Source organism: Cyprinus carpio, unplaced genomic scaffold (genome assembly GCF_018340385.1).
Source record: "Cyprinus carpio isolate SPL01 unplaced genomic scaffold, ASM1834038v1 S000006726, whole genome shotgun sequence".
Taxonomy (NCBI): domain Eukaryota; kingdom Metazoa; phylum Chordata; class Actinopteri; order Cypriniformes; family Cyprinidae; genus Cyprinus; species Cyprinus carpio.
The window spans coordinates 277,692-301,450 of record NW_024879330.1 but is presented as its reverse complement, the minus strand read 5'-3'; the positions used below and the strand labels follow the sequence as shown (position 1 = coordinate 301,450).

General features: G+C 35.8%; 1 pseudogene; it reads left to right on the top strand.

Annotated features, from left to right (window-relative positions):
* Positions 1-12,915, top strand: part of LOC109106870 — a 33,708-nt pseudogene extending 20,793 nt beyond the window's left edge.
* Positions 12,916-23,759: the final 10,844 nt, after the last annotated feature.

Sequence of the window (23,759 nt, the reverse complement as noted above, 5' to 3'; positions counted from 1 at the left end):
ATGTCAGAATTACATGCAATTAAAAAAAAAGTTTATTTCTTGTTTTTATATCTTAAAAAAGTCTATATCTGAGTTTATATCGTGTAATTCTGACTTTTTCTCAGAATTTCAAGAAAAATAATCTGAATTGTGAGATATAAACTTCAAATTGCGAGAAAAAAAGTTGCAGTTAGCTTTTTTTATACCATGTTGGAAACAAACTTCCATATTTATATCTTTCATAAAATTACATTTGATGAAAATATTGACAGATTCTGTTTCACGTCACTTGTAACGTGGCAGATCATTTATGAGCCGCTCACCTCCATGCACACACACACACACACACACACACACACACACACACACACACACACACACACACACACACACACACACACACACACACACACAGACAGAGGGGCCATATTCATCTTAAACTAAATTAAACCAGTTCCCTTTTTCAGCAGCTGCAGTAATGATTGTGTTTCTTCAATAGCGTATAGTGAGAGGGTATACTTTCAGGGAATTACTCACGCTCTCAATGCAAAGTGCTCGACATTGGCCTGTGAATGAGCAGCTATGTTTGCTCAAGCGAACTCCAGAGCACAATCAGGTTTTGCGAGATTGGAGGTAGCTCTGGCTCGAACCGACTGGAGAGCGGCCAAGCTTTTGCAGGAGTTTTCTCTTTTCTTCTGTGTGATATTTACTTTACAGCTATTCAGAGCAACCGACCGGGGCGAGACAGACAAGCCCGGAAAAAAGACTCACAAAGTCCCTCTTTAACACATATTCTTCTTGTATTGACACAACAGTGCTGTTCCATTTAAATCGGGTTCTTTAGTGGAGATGTTGAGCTACGTATGGACTGGAAAAGGTGTTTCACGTGATGGGGAAGGGGGTGGACGTGGGGGCATGGCGTGACTCGTACTCTTTATTGCAGGATAGAGGATTGAGTCTGTCCTCTTTTATGGGAAATGAATGAATAAACATTGGCAGGTCATGTTTTTGTCGTGACTCACAGACATAGTTTCAAGCATGATAGGTATAATAGGGAAATAAAGCAGTTGTGTAATTTGACTGCGAATTCTTTTGGATTCATGCCACGGTGTAAAACAACGGCATGTACGGGCAGGTAGAAAGTCGATTTACTTCCCCTTCTTTTGTGCGCCAGTTGCTATTGTGAAAACTGAGATCTCTAATCGCTGATGCATCTCACCCACACACCGATCCGCTCATTTGTTTTGCCGTGTTGTTTGGTAAATAATGAGGTTTAATTGTTTGGTTGTCCATTAAAGGGACAGTGTGCCCAAATAAGAAACTTTGGTTTCTGTGGATGTACCATAATATTTTTGATAATGGCTTCATAAAAGTATTTTATACAACATGTGTGCTATATTTCATGTCATACAATAGCTTTTTGGGTTGAACAGGCTTTAATTTTAATCTTGCCTTCGGCTGTAGATCTCAAATCTCACTTACACTTCAATAAATAATGACTATTTTAATTAACTGTGGTCTGTTTCTCTCACAAAACTATCATGTTTCAACCAACCTTGAAGGTGTGTAGATGATGCCTGAATGTTCATTATTTGCTGAACTGTCCCTTTAAGAGTGTAGTTCACCCCCCCCCCCCCCCCCCCCCCTAAGTTCACTCTGATGTCATTTTAGGATATTTTGGGGAATCTACAAACTGATATGTTCCATACAATGAAAGTAAACAGTGAGCAACATAACAAAAACACCATTAAAGTACTATGAACATAGTCTATATGACTTGTCATGAAGCCATGCAATTGCTTTGTTTTCAAATTTAAGTTATTTGAGCTCTGAAAGTTCACTGGCTCATTTGCATCTCTTCATCACACAAAGCTGTCATATGACTTCAAAAGACTTGAAACATAGAGTGTAAATATGCAAATGGAGCTTGGCATCGTTCATTCACTTTCATTGAACTGAAAAGAGCAGCATGAAAATTTCGAGTAATATCTCTTTTTGTGTTACCTGGAAAAAAGAAAATCATACAGGTTTAAAACAACAAGGAGAGTAAATTCACCCCAAAATGACACTTCTGTCATAATATTTATGATAGTTTTACAGTGCTTTTTATGCTACTTTCCCATTCACTTTCACTGTATACAAAGAGCAGCTTGTACATTTTGCATTACATCTGCTTTTAAGTTTCTCGGAAGAATGAAAAAACAGACAGGTTTTTTGAGGATGTGTAAATGATACTACATGAGGATGTGTAAATGATGCTAAAATGTTCATTATTTGGTGAACTTTCCCTTTAAAAGAGTGAAATTTGCCCAAAATGACACTTCTGTAGTCATTTATTCACTCTAATGTAATTTTAAGAAATTTTGGGAATCTACAAACTGACGAAAGTAAACACTGACCAAAAATGACAAAAACACTATAAATGTGTCATGAAAAATAATTTTCTGCTTTATTTGCAAGCCTTCTGAGACCACATACAATAGATTTGTCTCATTTGCATCTATTCATCACACAAAACAATAATGTGACTTTAAAAAAAAAAACAGACAATGGGTCATTTTTACAGAGCTTTTAATGCTACTTTCCCATTCACTTTCATTGGATAGAAAGAGCAACTTGAACATTTCGCGTAATATCTGCTTTTGAGTTTCTCGGAAGAAAAAACAGGTTTGCAACAACACAAGGGTGTGCAAATGATGCCTTAATTTGTTCTTTATTTGGCACACTATCCCTTTAAAAGAATTAAATTTGCCTAAAAATGACAGTTCTGTCATCATTTATTCACTCTAATGTCACTGTAAGAAATGATGCCCATATGACTTTTCTGCTGTATTTGCAAACGTTCTAAGACCATACAATAGATTTGTGTTATTCTTTGATATAATTTGCCCCACAAAACAATCATTTGACTTCAAAAGACTTGAAGACTTGACACACTTACAGTGCTTTCTTATGCTACTTTCCCATTCACTTTCATTGTATAGAAAGAGCAGCTTGAACAGTTTGCATGATGTCTCTTTTTGAGTTTCTCAGAAGAAAGATAAAACACAGGTTTGCAACAACACAAGGGTGTGCAAATGATGCCAGAATGTTCATTTTTGAGTGAACTATATCCCTTTAAAGTTGGTCAGGATCAAGCAGTAGGTGTATTAACTGCAATTTCTGTCTAATATTGTTCGGTAGGACACAGACAGAAACTGGAAGACCCCCCTAAACCGCCGCTGTTCTCCGAGCGCCTGAGCGAGTTTAGAGCGTTTGCGCCAGACCACCATGAGAGTTGCCGTGCAAACCCAGAGTCCCCGGGCCGTCTCTCAACGCCACGCCGAACTCCTTCAATCCGCAGGGGCAAACTCAGATCTCAGGTAAACCGGCCCTTCAACGCAACTGTTTCAGACCGTCTGGCCATCAGCCATGACCTTTAATGAAGAATCGCTGTGGTTTATGTACTGTACAAACATCAGTGTTTGGAGAACAGGTAGGTTTATTTAAGAGGACTGATTTGCTGAAGAGAAATCTGCGAAGATAAAGTAGAGTGGGTGAGAATGATGCAAGAAATAGAAATGGTGAATTCGACAGCGTCAATCAGATTTAAACAGGAGATACGATGGACGTGCCAAATCTGGCAGTACGTGCTTTTTACGGGAATGAGGCTTTATCTTTGTTTGGCTTTGGCTGCTTACATCACCTTAAAGGGATAGTTCTCCCGAAAATGAAAACTCATTGTTTTCTCACCCTCCTTTCAATCCAAACCTGAGTTTCTTTCTTCCATGGAGGACAAAAGATGTTCTGATGAATCTTTGTGCTTCTCTTCATCTTCAAACCACGTCTGTAAAGGACAAGAAAGCACCATAAAAGAAGTCCCTTTAGAAGACTCAGAAACCCTCTGATAGTTTTAAGTGAGGAACAGACACAGATATCGTCATAGCTCTCAAATCTCATTCAGAATGGTGCAGACCAGGTTCTGATGAAGACTGATGAAGATTCCCCTTTTTTTGTTCCACGAAAAAAAAAAAAAAAAAAAAAAAAAAACAGCTTACGGGTTTGGAACGACATGAGAGTGAGTAAATAATGACAGATTTTTATTTCTGGGTGAACTACTGCTTTAATTCCATTACATTTGTCCAAATATTTTCATTAGTTCCGTTTTCACTTTTGGCATTTTGGAGAGTGGGCAAATTTTTATTTTATATATATATATTTTTTTTGTCTCATATGAGCTCAGCTTAAAGTTTCTCTTGGAGCGTCTCTGTCCAGTCCTTCTCCTGTCAGAGTGGACGCTGTGTTTACTAGAATACTGTAGAAAGCAAACAGGAAACCGTTCTTGGCTCTGAATGTGATTAAGCTATTTACATACCACAGCCTTTTGTACTAGTCTGCTCGGTCTCGGTCTCCATATTATAAAAAGAAAGGTCACCCACTTTGTGTGCACAATGAGTCTTTAGATCTGGCTCACTAGATAGGACTCTACTGAGGGTGAATCTCAAAAACATGTCCCGGTTACCCAAAAAATAAATGAATAAAATAAATAAAAAAATGTATATACATATTATGTTGTGCATAAAGACTAGTCTATTACAGGAACTTAATGATTTTTTGCAATGTCACATTATTTTCATGACAATTAAACAAAACTCACCCTCTCCCTGAAATCAATTTTTTTTTAAATTTATATAAATTTTATTTATTTTAATTCAGTTGTTTTAAATGATGATTCTCATTATTGTATTATTTTGTGCTTTCGGTATATATTATTTTATTTATACATTTATTTAATCAGCAAAAATGCAATAGCACATTAAAGGCAATTAAACATATTTATTTATTCATATTATTCATTTATTTAAATTGTTTTCAATTGTGTCATTTTATTCTATTTATTATTATTATTATTATTATTATTACTATTATTATTAATTTATACAAAATTCATTTATTTTAATTCAGTTGTTTTAAATGACGATTCTCATTAATTGTATTATTTTGTGCTTTCTTTACATATTATTTATACATTTATTTAATCAGCAAAAATGCAATAGAACATTAAAGGCAATTAAACATATATTTATTTATTTTTATTATTTATTTATTTAAATTGTTTTCAATTGTGTCATTTTATTCTATTTATTATTATTACTTTATTTTACCTTTATTTAACCTGCAAAAATCCAATAGCACATTAAAGGCAATATAAATATTTACTATATATATATATAGCCATGTTCTTGACAGCTTTCACAAGATTGCCTCTTTTTTGTGGTGGTGTGTGATAGCGTTCATTTTTGAGGTCACTGTTGTAAACGTCACTAAGCTATAAAAACACTGCTGTGGTCCTGAAAGAAGAGACTACAATCACACCCAAACATATCTTTGAGGATTCTGTTGTGCAGATGTTGACTGGAGTCGTCTCATTTATCATGCTCACAGATCTACGGCAGGCGCAGTCCTCTCCGCCCTGGTCCTACGAGCAGCCCTACACTCCTTACCTGAGCCAAATGACATCTCCATCCATCCACTCCACCACCCCGCTGTCCTCCACCCGCGCCACGGGCCTGCCCTCCATCAGCGACGTGCCAAGACGCCTCTCAGGTAAACTAACACCTTATAGAAAAGACAGATCACAAATAAGAGCTCTGTTATCTCGTATGTTTCTTCAGACAGCAACGAGACTTAGACAATGTTACAAACTGTGCTCAGATTTGCCAAAAAGTCTCAAAATAACCTTAAGAAACTCTCAACAAGTTCTCCCAAGATCATATCTACATTGATTTTATGCACTACTGGTCCAAAATTTGATTTTTTTAAAAATGTTTTTAAAAAAGGTTTCTTCTCACCAAGACTGCATTTATTTAATTAAAATAAAAACAGTAATATTGTGAAATATTTTTGAAATTTAAAACGATAATCTATTGTAATCTATTTTAACATTTAATTTTTTCTGTGATCAAAGCTGGTTTTTCAGCATCATTACTCCAGTCATCAGTGTCACATGATCTTCAGAAATCATTCTAATATGCTGATTTACTGCTCAATTACAATCGTTAGCACTTAGTTATTAATAATGGTTCTTATAATTAGTAATGCTGGAAACAGCTTTTAATTTTTGTTTTGGATCATTTGATGACTAGAAAATTCAAAATAACAGCATTTACTTTAAATATAAATCTTTTTATACTATATATATATATATATATATATATATATATATATTACCTTCTGATATTTTTTTTCAGGCTGTTTTAGCAACCATCTTTCATATAGAGACTCATTTTTATTATCCAATCAATTTTAGATGGATAAAATCAAGCCCCGCCTTACCTTCTATGCATTGAATATCCGGTTTCACTCAGACAGATATCAGATTACAGAAGTAAAGTGAGTTTTTTTTTTTTACTTGTTGACTCCACATGAATCACAACTGCGTTATAAAAGGGCAACCTCTGAGCAATTAAATTCTCCTCTGGCCCATATCTCTTTCTCTGCCAAGCACTCATTTCAGAAATGTGAGAAATGGAGTGTCTCAACACTCATCCTGTATTTACTTTCTTAGCTGATCGTGTTAGCCGTGAACATTTGTCCAAACACTTCGCTTATTTCCCCGCTGAAGTCAAATCAAAGCATTTTTGCCAGCGTTAACTTTCTGCTTTGTAAGCGTTTGTTACATCGCCAGTGGGCAAATGTCTTCCAAGCAATAGCACCTTTAAAAATAGAGAGCAATTGAAAGAATACCTCCCCTAACCCCCGTCCTCTCCAATGGAGTCTTTGAATTCAACTCTCTTTTGAAAGGCCTTGAAAAGGAACAATAAAACAGACTAGAGTTTCTGACTCACAAACCTTGGGTACACAGGTAGTTGATGCATAACATGTTCATGGGATTTTATGATTTATGAATTTATTTGAATGCAGGGAAAGTGTACGTCATAACTTCTGTAACTGCTCACCATTTCTTTTTTTTCTTTTATGTTATTTTATTAATACTATATATGTACAATATACTACATTTAATATATATATATATATTATATATATATATATATATATATATATACACACACACATATATGTATATATATATATATATATATATATATACACACACATATATATATATATATATATATATACACACATATATATATATATATATATAATTTACATTTTGGGTGCACGTTAATTTATCATGTATTTTATGTGTAGTTTTATTAATGTGACCAATGCATTTTTAGAACAAACAAATATTCCACATAGCACTTAAATTCACATGAGGTTGCATGACCAATAATTACAAAAGAATGTTGTTTAAAATAGTTTTAGATGGGGTTTTAAAAATAGCTTTGGATGGGCTTTCCAAAAGCAATTCTCATCAACTTCCTAAAAGCTCTCGGGTCCAGACCTTCGGAAGAGTTTGCTGTGCCTTTATTAATGAAATAGGCACCAGATTGTGGTCCACCCGCCCTTTGGGATTTATTTTGAAACAAACACACAGTGTGGACATTTTCTTTAATGCACCTGTTTGACTCTCCGCCAGGTTGGTTTTTGAACTTTTTTTTTTCTTTCTCCTGGCTCCCCACCCTAACTGTTTTCTTTGAGCCTGGAGCGAATGTGAAAGTTTAAATGACTTCTTGGTGTGGCTGCTTTTTGAACCCCGGCCAGCTGCCTGGTTGGGTTTGATTAGTTTAGATTTCACCCGGCTTTCATCTTGGAGATGTCAGCCTTTGTTCTTTCCTCAAAGAGACACACGCACCTCTTGGTCCTAACGCCCCCTATTCTTCCTCGGAGCACCGCTGAATGGCTCGGCCTTGAGAAGACGCGTCCCGAATGCATCGCACCCTCTGCAGCTGCTTGCGTGGCTATTCTTCTCCACCGTGGGCTTGTGTTACACCTTTCAGCCAGAGACCTGGTGACTGATAAGGATGCAGATGAAGGCATGCATAATATTACACAGAGAGTGGGATCACAGGACACTGGAGGACTGTAAAGAACTTTGATTTTCCCGTTAGTGAAGTCTGTTTCAGGAGGATGGTTTAAAAGCATGTTTGGTGGTACAATTCCTCAGTACTTTGATACAGTATATGCAATAACACAGAATGCATGTACAGATCAAATGAATACCTTGATTAAAAGTGGCTTTGGATTAAGACATCTGCCAAATGAGTAAATGTAAATTCTTCAGAGAATACCATGGTACATGTCCACAAAACATGGTACCTTGATATATACTGTACCATGGTACCGAATGATTAGCCTTGCAAAAAAGTAGCCTACTTTAGCATGAAGTCTCTTCTGCTCATCAAGACTTCCTTTATTTGATCACAAATTTAGTAAAATACAGTAAAATTGTGAAATATTATTACAAATTCAAATAACTGTTTTCTATTTGAATAACTATTACAATGTAATTTATTCCTGTGATCAAAGCTGAATTTTCAGCATCATTACTCCAGTCTTCAGTCTGCTCAAGAAACATTTCTGATTATCATCAATGTTGAAAACAGTTGCGCTGCTTCATATTTTGGTGAAACTGTGATATGTTGATGAACAAAGTTTCTTAAAAAAAAATCCTACTAACCCCAAAAATTTAAACAGTAGTATACATGCAGCAAAACATACAAAACACCATGATATGTCTTTGTTAGTGGCTTCCGTACCTCTTAATGTGCTCTTAAAGTAAGCAGGCAGTCTTGTAACCCTAAAGCAACCTGAGGTCAGAGGTCGCAAGATCACACTGATGATAGGTCACAGCTTGAGCCATCATGATCCTCTTGGTTTCGAGCCTAGAGCTTCGGCTACTCGACCACACCATCCCTGTATTACAAAGTGATTGATGTTGCATTAAGTTCAGCCAAAAAGGGTCTGGCAAGCACTGATAGCATGATGGGTTCATTCTCGTGAATGTCTGCAGCAGGGAGCGATGTTTAATGGTGATTGAAGGTTGTATATGTGAATTTCTGTCATTGTTTTGGAAATGTGACTTGAGTCTCCTCTCTTCTTCAAGGGTCTCCCTGAAGTGTCTTTTTTGTTTGGTTTGAAATGTCAAGAGTTGATAATGTGGAGAGACAATCTGCTCATAATTGGCCCCACATGTTCTGTAAAGTGTGCTGAACTCTCACTCATAAAGCAGCACTCATGGATGACACGCGACCGCTCCTAAACCAGCAGACAAGCTGACGGGATTTATCATCATAAAACAGTACTTTACCTCAGCAACGGGGAGAGAGGAACAGACGTAAGATCGAGATGAGGTTAGCTCGGAGAGTTTGTTTGAAGTGAAGGAAAGGAGAAATGGACATGAAAAAGGGGAAACAGAAAAGAAAAGATTTTTGGTTTGTTTGAAGTTAAGGGGAAAAAAATGGAGAATGGAAATGGGAGGAAACAGTAAGGTAAGCAACAGGAAAACAGAAGGAAAGGGGTTTTGGTTTGTTTGAAGAAAAGGGAAAGAAAAGGGGAAACTGATGTGGGGAAAGGTCAGGAAAGGGGAAATGGAAAGAAAGGGACAGTAACTGGTTTGAAGTTAAAGAAAAAATGGAAATAGAAATGGGAAAGGGAAAAAGGAAAAGGAAATTATTCTGGTTTGCTCCAAGTAAAGAAAAGGTGAAAGGGGAAACAAAAAAGATTTTGGTTCATCTGGGGTAATAAATAAATAAAAGAGGACATGAGAAAGCACAAGTGAACTAGAATAATAAGAAAATGTGAAGGAAAAGACCTTAGTTTGTTTAAATTAAAGGGAAGAAAGGGGTCAAATAACCTGGGAATGGTCAGGAAAGGGGAAATAAAAAGGAAAGAAAAGGGGAAAAGGTCAGGAAATAGAATTTTGGTTTTGATTAAAGAAAAGAAAAAAAGAAAAAACAAAACAGAAAAGAAAAGATAAATGAAAAGGAAAGCAGATCATAATGGAAAGGATAGCAGTTTTGGTTTAAAGTAAATGAAAAGGAAATATGGAAAATGGACACAAAAGGGGAAACAGAAAGGAAAAGACTTGATTAAATCAAGGAAAGAAAAGGGGAAATAGTAAGGTAAAGAACAGATAAATGTCCCCAAAAGTAGATTCTGGTTTGGGAAAATGGGAAACCTCAAGAAAGGGGAAGAAGAAAGGAAAATCATTTGGGTTTGTATGAAAGAGGAAATGGAAAATGAAAGGTAAGAGGAAGAAAATGGGAAATGATTTTACTTTCTTTTGAAAGTAAAGGAAAGAGAAGGGGGGGAAAAACTGAAATAGGAAAGGTCAGGAAAGGGGAAATAGAAAGGAAAAGAAAAGGGTTCGGGTTTGTTTGTTCGAAAGGAAAGGAAAAGAAAGGGGAAATGGAATGGAAAGGAAAAGAGGAGAAGAGATGGGATTGTTTGTTTATAGCCTTTAATTTAGCAGGCGGCTCCATTTGAAAAGCAGATCATGATGAATAGACAGATGTGGAGATGATAAGACGTTCCTCTGGGATTCTCTCTCCTGGGGTTCTGGGAGTCACAGCCCATTAGTGGTTTATAATTTAAAAACATCTTGTGGTTCTAAGAGAGAAGATCGGCCCTTCTCTTTGGCTAATCGCAGACATGCCACCACATCTGAGACTGCTCATTATGCATCCTGTGGAAACTGTTTTTTCCTCTAAGCGTTTCCATGTGCGCTCTCAGTTTATTCCGACATTTCTCTTTGATATTCATATAAATGTGAGGATGCGTGTTTGTGCATGTGAGTGTGAACGCACATGATGCATTCGCATACAAACCCCCGGACAACCTTCAACAAACGCCGCTGAAGAAGCAAACAGCCAGAAGCCAAACTCACAATCTTTCAGCAGCACGTCAGCGCCGTTTGACAGTTAGTTTGCATATTGATCTTTAAGGCCCAGTGACATTTTTTGCAGCGTTAGTCTTCATCTTGACCTCGAATCAACCCAAGGTATTGCATAATTCAGGTTGCAAATAAATATTTAAATTAAACGCTGACATGCAAGATGAGCCAGTTTCTCTTGTCGGTTGGTTAAAATTTATTGCATTTTCCCTGATTAAAAATCCTAAGACTGGGCTTGTAAAGAGAATCTGTTCATGTGGAGTCACAACAGGAACTTCTGGATCAATGCGCAACAATATGAACTTTTTTCTTGCACTTTGAAATGTCATTCTGACGCTTTCATGGCTTGGGATATTTCAAACACTGACTCTGACAATAACAAAGACAAGATAGTTTTCACTTTAATCAAATTGTTTGGGAGAAGCCTCTCTCATATTTACCTCCATTATTTTTCACATTCATTATTTGAAAGAGAAATGCAGATAAAGTTGCATGCTCTACATCCTTCTTTTCGGTTTATAAAGGTGGGTTTTGTGTTAGTTTGAGCTGTATGCAAATTAAGTTTGACAGCGCCCTCTTCTGTCTGATTTAACAATGTCCCTTTATTCATTTCAGTCTCATTTGGTGTGGATGAAGCTACTTTGAAACTCAAGCTACTCATAATGTAAAGTAGTTACAATCAAGAGTCATTATTTTCATAATCAAAGCATTTATCTAATACAAAAACAATGATGACCTCAAATAGGGTCTCACAGGCGAGCTAATAAATAAAATAAGTTAAAAAAAAAAAAAGAGTTAAAGTGACCCAACAGCATTTTAGTGCAACTAAATATTTAATTACAAAACACATGAAAATATAAAAAATTTATGCACAGAGACTGAAATACATTTATTTTCATGAACTGCTAATATGAATAGAAATGACATTTGAATTTTAAATGCAATGGGAGCCCAAAGTCTCTTGACAATACATTAATAAATATATTATGTATTTTTTTACGATTCAAAAATAAATACAATAAGAAAATTTAGAATTTAAAATGAAAATATGTTAGATTCTGCACTTTTTCTACATGATAGATAAGTAAAAATAAAGTTGAAAATGCACAATTGTTTATAACAAATGAATACAATGGAAACGTTGATGGAAAACGTATCTTTAAATATCAGATTATATCATTGATTTATATAATCAGAGAATTTATCTGGTAAAAAAAAAATGAGCAAAATGGAGATAAAATGAGTAAAATTAACATAATGTATTTTAATAATCATCGTTGTACTTTTTTAACTTAATGTTACTGATTGTTTTCATACCATATAAATGCTCTGGTTATGTAAATAAATTATATAACAGAAATTGTACTGAAAAGTGTATAGCAATTAAAAAATATGCACAAAAAAGGCATTTTCACTAGTGCACCCTAATTTTTGGACCACACTGAAAGAAGACATGCTCAAAACCTTTTCTTGATTTAAATATCACTGCTCTTTTCTCTCCACCAGGCACGTCAGATCTCAGTCCGTTCTCGGCCGACCCGCGGCAGTTTGAACGTCAATTTCCCGGTCTGTCCTCCCTCACAGATACCCGCTTCCCCAGTCCCAGAATGCACTATCCTGCGACGTTCACATACACCCCTACGCCGGTCACCTCGGGCATGTCTCTGGGCATGTCCAGCACCACCCACTACCACACCTACCTGCCTCCGCCGTACCCCGGATCCACCCGAACCAAAGCGGGCCCCTTCCAGACCAGCAGCACGCCGTACCTCTACTACGGAGCCTCATCCGGGTCGTACCAGTTCTCAATGGTGCCGGGCGGAGATCGATCCCCCTCCAGGATGCTGCCGCCTTGCACTAGCGCATCCACCGGCAGCACCCTCATCAACCCCAACCTGCCCAATCAGGACGGACGGAGGCGATGCGGACGGCAGCCACAGCAGCTCGCCAAAACCGTTCTCAACTCCAGCGGCAGGATGGACGAGTCCGTTTGGAGACCATATTGAGACGGTCTGGTCGAACGAGACCTCAACGCAGCACTGTTAGCCTTAAAGACAGAGTGCGAGAGATAGTTGCATGAAAGAATCATCGGATTTGAAGCACAAACTCATTGGTACTCCTTGGTACTAAGGTACAATATTGAATGGTTGCAGTGTATTTTTAGGACAGACACTGACGTTTTTTTTTATTCTATAAAACAGATGACCCTTACAGGGAATGATTTACGGCATTAAGGTGCTTTCACATTAGCAATATTTCAGCGGAAATTTCACATAGCAACTGTAAATGTGAACGCACCTTTACTCTAATTCATCTGACATTCCACTTCATCAGTGATATAACATTGAATTCAAAGGAATAGTTCAGCCAGAAATGAAAATATACTCGCCTTCATGTCGTTCCAAACCCGAATGACTTTCTTTCTTCTGCAGAACACATAAGGAGACTTTTAGCACAATGTTGATGCTGCACATTTGAATACAACGAAAGCATAACCTGTCACTGTCAAAGCTCTGAAATTCCTCTTTAAGATGGATCCTTAAACCACAAAAAGCACCAAAAAGTGGTCCATATGACTTGTGCGCTAGGTCTTCTTAAGCCATTCAATAGCTTTGTATAATAAACAGACCTATATTTAAGAGTAAATGATGCCAGAACGTTCATTTTTGGATGAACTATACCTTTACCTGTCCTTGAGTAAACTTTCATTGCAATAGGAATGCATTCACCCTATTGGCGCCGAATATTTTTATACTAACTCTGTATAATTTAGCATTTCTTAACACTGAAAGCAATTGTTTTTTTATTTATGCGTGCTGGAAGTCAGCTATTTTCTGGCTAATTCCCTCTGATTATTTAATTTATGTATGAAATGGTAGCAAACGGTACTGATTCGAGAAGCAATAGAAGCCATATACACTTTAAATTATGCAATGTGTTTAGAGGGACAAAATTTAAGATGTTTTGAATATTATTTTTTGCGACATCTATTAAAACTTAATGAAATATTTACTCATTTTGTAATTTAAATGTTTTGTTATTATTATTGTTATTGTAAAGCAACCAAAAAGAAACTCAAATGATATGTAAGCAATGAAGGAAGGATATTTCATTGTAAGACTATATCCACAATTATGGATTCTTCTCAGAATAAAATCTCAATCTGAAGCATTCAGAAATTAGTTAATCTGAGTAAGTAACATCTTTAACACAAACAATCAATAAAATGTACAAAGATATGTTACGAGAGGTGACGTGCTGCACTCTCCACTTGTTTGACTTTGGTATCCAATGCTTATCTAGTTAATTTAATTTTAGATAAATGTTTTATTTTAATGTTTTTCGGTGACTACAAGAACGACCAAACTCTTGCAGCAGTGGCCTAAATCTTTGCATCTCCAGATACAGCCATAATCAAATCTCACGCATGCACTTGCAATAAAAAAACAACAGTTTCCGTCTCTTGTGCAGATATAAAATCATTATGATCATCAGCCTTCTGTTCGATAACTGGATGGTTAACTGCAACTTTGTAGGTTAGTTAAACACTATGCAAACAATCAAACTCAGAAATGTCTCTTTGCTGTGTGCTAATGTTCTTGAGGTACAATATATATTCAAGTACTTTGATATTCCTGGCATGTTAGACAACAGAATATTTGGCAATCTTTGCTGCAAGACATTTTACAAGCAAACATTATACTGAACAGACAATCAAATTGAGCCTAAATTACACAGTGGATGTTTACCAGAAAAGTTCATCATCTCTATTTCTAGAATTTATTTATTGGTCAACAAACCATATTGAGTTGGGATGAAATTATCACTGGCAGGGAACTCCTGCCAAATATTTTGAAAACAGTTATATTTGTAATAATGCAATTTTCTTTACACTTTGTAGTGTGGTCTTTGAAGAAATAACGTATATGTTTCTGGATTCAACAACAAGTGGGTACTTGACAGAATGTTTGTCCAAATGTAAGTTAATAGGCTGCTGGCAGCGCCCTTCTAAAACAAATGTCACTTGTCTTTTTATTTCTATTTTTGTGTAGAACAAAGCACTTCTTTTTAAAGGGATGTAAAACAAAAAAGCCTAAATGCCAGATACAAAGTCACCTTTATTTATTCCGGGTTATATTTTACTCAAGAAGTTACATTTGCATGAAGAAAATTAAGAAAATTTTGTATTTTTTAATGCATTTAAATGAAAAAAAATTAGCATCAATTAAATTCAGTCCAATGGCATATAAATACTTTTTAATAAATAAAAATAAGCATTTTTTTTTCGACCTTACAAAGTGATTAATAATTCTGAAAATGATTGCAATGCAAAAAGTCTTAAACGTGGTTCTAAACTTCATGCAAAATGTGCATGTGATAAGATTTAACCTGAACATGCTCTTTTTTTGGATATTCACCTAAAAACTAGCAATCTGAACTGCATCTTTATTTGTGGTCAAAGTTCATGGCAGATTGTGTTTCATACAGATCTGCAGAAACAACTACTAAACTGCGTGTTTGTTACCCCTCTAATTTCTTCTGTACAGTATTAAACTCCATTTCTTCGAGTACAAAAACAACACTTACACTGCTTCTTTTACTGCCCCACTATTTGATCTAGCCTTTTCTTTTACCGTGGTGTCTTCTGGTTGAGGAGAGCGTTTATGTTTACAGAATGTTTACTAAAAGCTGCAAGCAGGTAACTGCAAATGTAAAGAACCTCTGCACTGTTAACTTTGGTATGAATCCGTGTTTAATTGCTTCAATATGCCTGAATAACACGAGAACAACATTGGTCTGTCTTAATCAAAAACATGTCACAGGGGCCAAATATTTATATGCTTTTGGGCTTTGGACTGTGTTTTTCATTGACCCTTTTTTATGTTAGTACCCTTGCAAGAGTCAGTTTTTTATGGGTCAGTAGCAGAGATTCTCTTAACATTAAAAAAAAAAAAAAAAAAAAAAAAAAAGCATGGAGATTTCATTTGCATACAGTACGTTCTGTCATTATCACAGACATACAGAGAGTTTTGGGCTTCTCCTTGAATATTCTATTTGCAAATTTCATTTACATTGCCAGTACGCAAGGTCAAATTAAACATGAAGGAAAAACCAAATGCTGCGCTCCATTATTGTTTGTTTCTGTACTTTTAACTAAAGTGTTTTGTGTTTGAAACCCTGGAAACCCTGGTATAGAAATATGCATCATTTTGATTCATCACAAATGCTTGGTTTGTAAACGATGGGGAGAATCTCATGTGTCGAGCACATTACTTCCCTTGCACATACTGTACAGATGTTTCAGTTTCGACAATCTTTCGTCTTGTTTCATCCATAAAGTTCTGTGAAACTTAGACCTGTTTGTATGGGACTAACAATCCAGTAAAAATTTGTGAGATTTTTGAGCGTTTCTGATGATTGTATCATTTGTCTTTGAGAATAAAAATGGCTTTTTGTTATAACTCACCGCTTTCCTTTTGTTTGTTTGTTTTTCATTTCATTAATGAGGGAAAATATATGATGATGAGGTTATGTTGTATGTCAATAAGCCGGTTTGATACCGTCAAAAACAATCAGAACTGTGTAAAAAAGTTTAATAAAAACATGAATTTGTTCTATTCTAGAAACAATAATCAAAAAAAATCAGAACTGTGTAAAAAAGTTTAATAAAAACATGAATTTGTTCTATTCTAGAAACATTATGCATAAAAGTGTTAATGATATAAGCCATATATTATACAAGTGTACAAATAGTTATATCTGTAATTTACTTTCCCTTTTCTACTTTCACTGCTGTTTCACTGAAACTCTAGTCTAATTGAAAATTAGCTGAATTAAAATGAAATAGTGAACCAAACTGATTTTTAACCCCCCTGAACATAGCTATTAACATATTAAATATAATAAATCAATTTTTGGACTATATATGAATAAATCCATAGCACAAAAAATATCTATCTATCCATCCATCTCTGAGGGAATGCTGATTTTTCTGAACTGAATTGACCACTAAACTGTAACTGAACCACGAGACCCCCTTCGAGCAAGGTACATGTTTGTACCCTAGAACCTAATAGGAACAAAAGAGTACCTTTTGAAAAGGTACCACCACAGTGACAGCTTTTGTACCTTTATTTCGGAGAGTGTAATAGTTAAATGAACCGTCGGATGAAACGGATGGGTTAATGCTGTGAGCTGTTACTAAACCTGCACTGAGGGTTCTTTAAAAAAAAAAAACCGGCCCTATCAATAAACACAAACATCCATAAGTTCAGCTTGGATCAAACTGAACTGAACAATGTCATCAGTATATTAATGAACTGAATTGGCACTAAATTGAACTGAACTGAACTGAGCCGAACTGAAGTAAACTGAGCTGAATTTAACTTGAACGGGGACCATGCACACAGTATTTTATTGAACTGAATTGACAGTTAAAAAATTAAACGCAACTAAGCCGAACTAAGTGAACTGAAGTGAATTTAAACTGAAAGAACAAAATTGACTTCACATAGCTTGAACTGACTGGAAATGAAAAACATGAAAACATCTGCTACATTCCAAAATGACATTTGCCAGCAGCTTCTGTTAAACTAAATTGATCTAAAAACTGAACCTAAACTGAATTATAATGAACAGAACTAAAGCTGTGCTGCTGCTGTCTGTCTGCCTTTTATGAGTTTGCACTTCTTAATCTTTCAAAAAGAATGAAAGATATAGCTGTTCTGCCTTTTACATTACACTCCCCGTCATACACGCTGAAAATAAATAGGGCTTTTCTGATCAGCTCTGATTAAAATCTGAGATAGAGAGCTTTTCAGAAGTGGTTTACAATGTGCAACAGTTTCTTTAACTTGAAGCGCCATAGCGATGTTTAAACTTCCTCGAGTCAAGTTTATATGAACGGGGCCTTATCTGTTGCATATCTTGCCAGAATATGTAGGCTCAAATCTCCATGAGGTTTTATAATGATTTCCTGTCACTTTTCCCGACTACCTATTCTGAATTTCCACCGAAGACTTTTCACTAACATACACTCAACGACTGACAATATGCTCCATTATGCAGCATGTGTGATGATTAATCGCTGTTAATGTGTCAGATTAGAACGGATCGGTTAATGCTGTGAGCTGTTTTCAAAAACATTGCCAACTCTGTTTGTCTAAACCTGCACTGAGGGTCTTTAAAAACGGTCCCATCAATGAACACAAACATCCATAAGTTCAGCTTGGATCAATGTTTTGGTTTGGATCACCTCAGCCCAGGAAACGGAACTCAAAAATGGGCCTTATTTAGCGCTACTTTAGAGCGCCGAGGGAGTCAACACTATTACATTGTTTTAAGACCAAAACATGTGTGTTTCCTTTTGTGAAACTTGTCCCCTTTATCAGGGACTAATGTTTTTAAAAAATTCGCAGATTTTCTGTTTTCAGATTCGTGGGTCGGCACGTTGCCGGACGGTTTTTAAGTGAAAATATAAACAAGTAACGTGAGATAGAGAAGGAAAAAAACTAATGATGGTCTTTCCGTATCAAACAGAAAACACTGAGACGATCTAAGAATTTAGGAACAGCATCTCTGTGTGTCTTTTTAAACGACCAATTGTTTGGTAAAACTCAGAGCGCGATTACTGATAAATAGATCTTATGATTTCTTGTTGCCGTGCTTGTTTTTTCTGACATGTTGATGTTTTATCTTTTACTTGGATGTTATAAGTTGGAATGAGTTTTTAAAAATATAGCTGGATAAAACAAAAACTGTGTCTGTCTTCATTTCCGGGCTGCAAAGTGACAAAAATGTGGTTATTTTAAAAGGGTTGATTCTTTTCTATACCCACTGTATTTTGATTCATTTATTTTATGTCATCAATTCCTTGCATGAATGAAAAAAACCCTCAAACTAACTATCTACTTACCACTTTTTTTATATTACTTAATTTTAAAAATAGAATAAAAAGTGTAATAAACAAAAAATATAAAATAGTTATTTTCTGTGATTCTTGTAACTATTTTTTGTTTACTAAACATACTTATAAATACTACTATTGTACTATAAATCTTAAAATAAATCAAGTCTTTTGGCAAAAAAAAAAAAAAAATATGAAATGAAACGAATGAATGAATCTGCATTTCAATTTCATTTAGGTAGGGTTGTAAAACTTTTAACTTTGTTCATTGAAGACTATAACAAACCTGTTAAAATAATTTCTTCTTTGGAAAATCCATAATTTAATTGCTAGAAAGTTTTCCTCAATTTAATTTAATTAATTAATTGGAACCTTTTTATTTTTTTATTTATACATTTATTAATTTTTTGAGTGCAAGAACTGAACAGAAGTCTCTTTCCCCTCTCTCTCTCCCTCCTTTCTCCCCCTCCGAACACCTCAGTGTCTTTTCTTTGAGGGACACTGATTTACGCATCACTTCCTATCGTTGTCTCCGGGTGGAAATAGGAGGCTTTTTCTGGTTTCACAGCGTGTTGTGAGGGTTCAGTCATTTCTCACACAGTTAAGCCCCTGATTGCTCCAAATCACTTCACAAGGCAATCAAATCTGCATAGTGCTGTCCCGTTTTTTTGCCACACCCGTTTGCCAAGGACAGGGTGCAACCCTTTTAACCGGGGGGACATCTGCAAATAGAGACCCTTAGTGTCCCACAGCTGTACTGAAGGTTGCAGACGGGCTTGCCGGTCCCTGATGATTTTTGGTTTTTTACTGGCTGGCAGCGCTCGTGTGACAGTATTTTGCTGCCTGCTGGGAGGTTTCCGGAAACAAATGATGTGTGAAGCTCACGGGAGTATGGAGGCGGCGGGACCCGCATCTCCTTAACACCTCCAGCACTCCGGCAGTAAAATGGGGACACTTTTCAAGAGGGGTGTGGAAGAGTAATTGCATTAGAGGTGTTATCTAAAGCTGATCGCCCTGTAAGCTCACAAATCATCCTCTTGCTCAAAAAAAGTGACTAAAAGTTGTCAAGAAGGACATGCTCCTGGATCAAGCGTTTGTTTGTCCTTGTTTAACAATTAACCACATAACTCTAACCCAAAATGATTTTCATCATAGAAAAAATTGAGTGGATAACATGATGGAGTGTCAGGAGTATATAGCACACATGACACTTTCACATGCAGTCAAAGGTTTGGGAATAATTAAAATTTTCTAATGCTCTTCTGCTCACCAAGGCTGCATTTATTTGATTGAATTAACAGTAAAACAGTAATATTGTTTAATATTAATATATTACTATCATCATTTAATATTAATAGTAATATTGTTTAATAATAATAATATTATGATGATTTAAAATTCTTTTTTTTCTAACTTAATATACGTATTTATGAAGTGTAACAACCATGCACATTTTTTTTAACAGCTAAATATTTTTGTGGAAATTATAAATTTTTTCAGGATTCAAAAGAACAGAATTAATTTTTTTAATTAGTTTTACTGTCACTTTTGATTAACTTAATGCATCCTTGCTAAATAAAAGTATTAATTTATTTTCCTCTTCCTTTTTTAAAATCTTACTTTGCCCAAACTTCATGGTATTAATAAAAATATTAAGAAGGATCATGTTTGTGACACAGCATTATTGAAGACTGGAGTGTGACATGAAAAACAGTAAATGATTTTAAACAGAAACCTGCGGATCACAGTTATTTTAAACAATATATTCATTAGGAGAGGAAGGGTGAATTTATTTCACAATATTACTGATTTTACTGTATTTTTCATCAAATAAATGCAGCCTTTGAGAGCAGAAGAAAGAAGTAGTTGTAGGAGCAGTTTTGTAGGGTTTTTTTTTATTTTTTTTTTTTTACCATTGAGAAAGGTGCAAAACCGTGTGTGAATGAATGTAAGACCTCAAATGCATCATCACCTCATTCCCCTGTTCTGCTTCACATGTCCGTTGTGTGCCGAACTGGGGCACAATTGTAAGAAACACTGCCCTCCGTGTGGTCAAACTTTGCCCAACTACCGACTACGTCTTAAACCAAAGCTGGTGCCTGCAAACAAAAACACACAAAAAAACACTTAATGAATACAAATGAAACACTCTCTTAGAAAATTCAGTTTTAACAGCATGTTTGCAGCAATTTTTTATTATTTATAAAATTATGAGCTACTAACACAAATTACCAATACAACGATGCTTGAACAACAATAGGGCCTAAGAAGCTTGATAGAAACTGGATGTTGATATACATTTTGCAAGGAAAACAAACGTGTCTTTTTTGTTGGGTCCACCCCCCCACACTATATGTTTGAGGGAAAACAGGGGGGTACAACATACAACCGTGGTAAACTTGGTATTCTTTCTATAGCTAAGGAGAAGTGAGGATGGATAGAGGAGGTGAGGAGGAGATATGAGAGCAGGGAGCCAAAGATCAGTCATTCAGTCTCCATTCATACTATTAAGAGTCAGGGCCGGTGAGCAGGCAGCCTGTTAAGCAACCATAAAAAGCGATTTTCGTGATGCCAAGCAGAAAATCTTAAACTGAGTCTGATTATGAACGTCCTCTAATCACAAATCATACGTTGCTTTCTAAGTCCCAGTTGCGTTGGGAATAGAGTCAATTTTTCATGGTCACTTGTAGTTTTGTTGAGTGGAGAGCATCTAAACAGACATACCAACGGGTGGGTGAAGACACACTTAATCCAATAGCTTAACTATTCCTCTGAAGAAGGGTCAGCAAAAGCAAGATCTCAATATGAACTTTGCTTAATTCTGCCAAAAACAAATCTAGCCAATTTATAAAGCAACAGGTTTATGACAAAATTACATTTCCTATCAGAATTTGATGTGTGTGTGTGTGTGTGTGTGTGTGTGTGTGTGTGTGTGTGTGTGTGTGTGTGTGTGTGTGTGTGTGTACACTGCCACTGGTTTTGACTAATGTTTGATATCATGACCACACTAAACGTAAAGACTTGCAGCGACGCTTTCATCATTATTTTGCAGCCCTGTATGACATGCGCTCTAGTTTCAGAAGAAGGACGTGTGAAACAGCAGTGAGGGCAGTTCTGACACCTCGCTGGAAGCCTAAACAAACACACGTGTGATGAGAGTGACACGGTTTCCACCCCATCACTCTCACCCTCTCTATCTTCCCAGCATGCAGCGGGGCCTGACACCGCTGGAACCCTGCACACAGAGCAGGACGGCTCATATAACGACCCGCAGAAGATTCATTCCACGCTCTGTAGAGTTGATACGGTGACAGTAGGTAGCAGCTGCTTATATTGACTGAAGATTTGTTTTCACAGATCTTTGGAGATTTGACCCATGTCGAGGTGTTAAGATGACATCACAAGCTTTTTGATAAAACATTTGGTTTTACATATAAAATCAGATACATAGTTCAACCATAAAATAATAGTCATCACATAATCACTCACATGTTGAGTCCAAAACCCATGAGTGTTTTTTTTTTTTTATTTTTTTTTTTTTTTTTTTTTTTTTTTTTTTTTTTTGTCAAGCTCCATGCTTTTGTCTCATGTTTTCAAACTCCATTCCCATTTATCAAGCTCCAAAAAGGACATGAAAAGCATCATGTTTTTACACTTCATTTCCAGTCTGATTCCACAAAGAAATTTACCTCATATTTCACTTATATTTAGAATATAGAATATAGAATATTCCATTCATTCATTTGAAATATAGCACACAAATGGTATAAACAACTGTTAGCTTTTTTTTTTTGCCTTTTTGAAGTTTGATAGCCCCCTGTTCACTATATGCTTTTAGTTTTTAGTGTTAAACAAAAATAACACTATAACAAGTGTTATCTTTGTGTCATGTGTGAGTTTTTATATTATTTAAAATTAGATTTATATATATATTTCCACTTTTCTCCACTTTCATTTTATTCTACTTAAATTTCGTTGTCATTTTGTTACATTTGTGTCATTTTTTTAAGTTTTTTTTTTAAATATAGTTTTTCATTATTTTGTTTATTTCAATTTTACTTTATTTTAGTACATCAAGATACATTAAGATGAAAATTAGAAATGTCGCCATGGCAAGGAATGTCCCCAGTTTTACATATTATTATTAACATACTATATTATTTCAGTTAACATTTTGATTCAAATAACAATTTTTTTTTATGCTTTTAGTTTTTTTTTTTTAACTATAATAACCCTGATACAGACAATAGAGGCTCTTTTCTTCTCAAAATAATCTCCTTTTGAGTTCCTAGAAAGTCATATGTTTGGCTCGACACGAGGGTGAGTAAATGTTGATGAGTAAATCTGAATTTTAGAGTGAACTATTCCTTTAGGCTTTTCCCTGAAACAAAAGGAAAAACACATTATATTGTGATGCAGATCTAAACGCTAAGATGGACAGATGGGGAACACATGAAAGCATAACATACATGTACAGCGAGATGGAAATTTTAAGTAGATAAAAGAGTGTATCCCGAAATCCCAAAAGGCAAGTTGGCGATGGACAAAATAAAACATTCCTACCAAAGCAAACAATACCAAATGCCATTTCGTACACTCTCAGCATGAAGACTTTTAATTTTCCAGCATAAAATGTGAAACCTCTTGGATCTCTTCATGAGGTGCAGACAGACAGCACTGAAGTCTAAATCAAGATCTGACTGATGCATACCCACAATTACCCTGGTTGAAACAGGGGCGAACTTCAACATCATTTGGTATTCATTTAGAGCCCAGGCGATGTCACTGATGCACAACCGATCCACAGACACAAATCCAGCAAGATCTCAAAGGATATTACTGCGCAGCAATGCTTGAATCCAACTCTTTGGCGTTAACCTATAATTATAAGACTCCAGCAAATGCTTGTTTTAATAAAACGGTCGGAGTGAACTACAGGTTGCCTTGACTTTACTGCCTTGAAATCCTCTGATGTTGGTGATCCGAGCCGAGTTGTGGAGGAATCGCATGCCTTTGCGGTGGTGCTTTGGCAGTGTCCGCGGAGTGGGCTCTGCTTTAGATTACCTTTGGTTTTGAGCTATGAAAATGCAATTG